Genomic DNA, 3,659 nt, shown 5'->3' on the forward strand with positions numbered 1-3,659 from the left:
AGATTTTATATCCTGTTCAGTATTAACATTTAACAGAAGGAACTGCATGCCATGGTCTGAGAGGCCATTGACTTTTGGTTTTGAAATATAATTTTGTTCATTGGACTTTTCTATAAAGATATTATCAATGGCTGTTTGTGAACAATTGGCTACCCTAGTGGGGAACTTTACTGTGGGGATTAAGTTGAATGATAGTGTTACTAACTCAAATAAGACCTTATTGGGAGAGTCTTTAAGGAAATCTACATTGAAATCACCAGCAACCATTATTTCTTTGTTTTTGGTTGTCAAATGGGCCAGTACAGCTTCAAGGTGGTTTACGAACAGATTAAAGTTACCTGCAAGTGCTCGATATACACTTAATATTATGAAGGATTTTTTGTGAAATTCTAATTCTGTTGCACATGCTTCCATATGCTGTTCTAGGCAAAATTTATGAATGTCTATGTTCTTAAATTTATGACAGTTCCTGATGAATGTTGCAACTCCTCCTTTCTCCATTTCTGATCTACAAAAGTGAGATGCTAACCTAAACCCTGTAACACTTAAAAGTTCTATACCAGTGGTCACATGATGTTCAGAGAGGCAGATTATGTCAGCTGGGTTTGAATTGACTCTAATTCATCTATGCAGATATTTAATTCATTAAATTTATTCCTCAGTCCTCGAATATTTTGATGCAATAACTGTATCAAGGCAGACATCTCCTCTTCTTGAATATATAACATGTCACAAATATCCATAGCTGCTTACTAAGTTCATATAAACTCTCTCACTGTCACTATCTTCCCTGATATGGGTGTTGACATCTCCAAATAAGGCAATTTTCGCTCCTAGCACACCAGATGGCATAAAAAACTTTCCAGTTTGCTGATGAAGTTTTCAAAATTGCCGTTTGGGGCCTGGAACACAGGAACAACACTCAAGTTAATATCTGGTAGCCCCAAAGCAGTGGATTCAAGATCCAAGTCCACAAAGAAGTTTATGTCAATTTTCTTGGCACTTAAGTCAGTATTTGCAGATACAGGCACACCACCCCATATAGAAGTTTCTCTACACCGTGCATTCACCATTTTTAGAAATTCAATGCACTCTTAGTATTCTATTTCTACTTGGGCTAGCCAGTGTTCACATATACATAGTATTTCAGGTCTCACTTCCTCAGCAAACATTGATAATGGATCATGTTTTGTCCTCAGGCACTGCACATATGTACAAGCAATTACTAACTTGCATTTTTCAGTGGTGATGTTTCCTTTTGCACTGGAGTACTTTTAATCTTGGAAGTTTATCTCACTGGAGCATTGGGCACCCTCTGGAATATATATATAAAAAAAAAAAAAAAATCTTATCACAATGTTCCTGGGCTGTATATTATTGTCTGTTATTTTATCTTTTAAGCCAAAATGAACACCAATTTTGAACCTATTATTTACTCCCTTTATTTCCAGTTTCTCAACTGTAAAACTGTTGTGACTAAGGAAAGTTTTCTGTAAGAAGTTAGTTACAGTATCAGTTGTGGTACCATCTCTTAGTTTGCTACAGTAGAACCAGGCTCTTTTTTTAGCCACACAGTATTCATCTTTTGTCATCAGTACTTATCAGCCTACAGAAAATTGTCAAAGTGCTTCGTAAAGAAATTTCATGGCTCAACAAAGAAAATTATGATCTCCGATCAAAACAAGGTACGTGCTACACGCGGGACTCAGTGCAAAACATTTCGCCTGCTTCCAAAAACTGGAACAAAGCTACGTTTAAAAACAACCAAGCTACATTTAAAAACAACAAACAAGAAGTGTTAAATCGTGTGAACAATGACCGCAACTTTAATTTCGTGCATGAAAACTCGTTTGAAGTACTCGCAATTGTAGACAGCGAGGGTAAAACGAGCCTTTACGAGTCGCTTGGGAAGAAAAACATTCAAGATAGTAGGCCTAAAACCACCAGTGAACAGTCTAAACACATCAAAAAATCTCGAAACAGAGATAAAGTGTCGTATGAACTTCATGAGACAATACTGGTACAAAATGACCTTGAAGTACGTCACAAAATACCGAAACAAACAGACACTCAAACGAAAAACATTGTAACAGATAACTCACATAATAAAATACTCATGCTTTCAGATAGTCATGGCTGTGGACTCACAAAGAAAATTAAAGAGAAAACTAATAGAAGTTTGTGTAGCATAGTAAAACCGGGAGCCCCACTAGCGGAAATAATAAAAACGACTGAATCTAAAGAGGTTAAAAATCTACACGATAAAGACTGTGTAAGTGTGTAATACTCATCGGAGGTTCAAACGATGTATATAAAAATGAAACTGCAAATGCTACACGTTATCTTAAACCTCACGCATACAAACGTGATAATCGTGAATACACCACATTGGCACGATCTGGATAACCAATCATGTGTAAATACAGAAATACAAAAAGCCAACTATCAGTTTGCCAAAATCTGTAGACGTTTTAAAAATGTTAAATATGTTAATATAAATAATATAGGTCGTAGATTCCATACACAACATGGACTACACTTAAACAGTATTGGGAAAGAATATCTGGCGAACATGATAATGAAGGAATTAAAACTACTTCAAAACACCTTCAACACAAAAACAACTGTTATACCGCTATCAGCAATAGAACATTCCACAGTACAAGAAAAATCAATCAGCAGAACCTTCACCACCACCACCAACAATAAGAACAGGAGACACAGCAACAGTGGGACAGACAACAGCAAAGCCAACAACAGCAGTAGCACCAGAAACGAGAGTACCAATGGAGAAGCCACCAGCTAAACCACACCCCATCAGAAGGAGCCACAGGACAAAAAATACATCACTCCAAAGGAGGATTTTTTATGGTTCAGCACCAAGAGGAGAAAAAAACTGGGACAAACCGGTGCAAAGCATCAGTCACTGTCAACAAAATGCAAACAAATGATACAGGCAAGGTAAACTGTGCTCGTTTCTCAGTCTTTCATCAAAATATACAATCTGTCAGAAACAAAGTGCAACAATTAGAAGTGGAACTACAAACTTTAAACAGTTCAGTCACATGCATTACTGAACATTGGTGTAGAGGAACTGAAATAACATTAATTAATTTAAACTCATATATACTAGCATGTCATTATAGTAGAACCACCATTAGAGGTGGTGGATCATGTATATATGTTAAGCAAGGAATTACCTATAAAATTAGAAATGATATTAATTCTGTAAGTGAGGAAAAACACATAGAAATATCAGCCATAGAGATAAGCAAGACAGATGAGGCACAAAGGTTAACTGTAATATGTATTTACCATTCACCTAGTGGTGATATAGATACTTTCACTGCAAAACTAATCCAGATTCTAGACATGGCTTCGAATCCTAAAGGGAAGGTTCTCATTTGTGGAGACTTTAATATAAACACACAAAACCCAGATAGATTCTGTAACCCATTCTTGAATATATTGCGCTGTTATAAGTTATCACCATTAGTTAACAGAGCCACGAGGATAGCCAAAAACTCATCATCAACAATTGATCACATCATCACAGACATAGATAAAGAAAGTTGTGAAATTATTGTAGATAACCTTGGCCTTTCTGATCACTCCTGTCAAATCCTAAAATTACACATAAATATAGACAATACAACTAA

The 3,659-nt window shown here is 36.0% G+C and overlaps 1 long non-coding RNA gene across 1 annotated transcript; it reads right to left on the reverse strand.

The window, feature by feature from the left end:
* Positions 1 to 544: 544 nt before the first annotated feature.
* LOC126246821 (uncharacterized) lies at positions 545 to 2,001 on the reverse strand. The gene is made up of 3 exons (XR_007545386.1): positions 1,426 to 2,001; positions 1,231 to 1,315; positions 545 to 902 (listed from the first exon to the last, which is right to left on the reverse strand). It is a non-coding gene; the product is annotated as an uncharacterized LOC126246821 (long non-coding RNA).
* Positions 2,002 to 3,659: the final 1,658 nt, after the last annotated feature.

This window comes from Schistocerca nitens, chromosome 1 (genome assembly GCF_023898315.1).
Source record: "Schistocerca nitens isolate TAMUIC-IGC-003100 chromosome 1, iqSchNite1.1, whole genome shotgun sequence".
Taxonomy (NCBI): Eukaryota; Metazoa; Arthropoda; class Insecta; order Orthoptera; family Acrididae; genus Schistocerca; species Schistocerca nitens.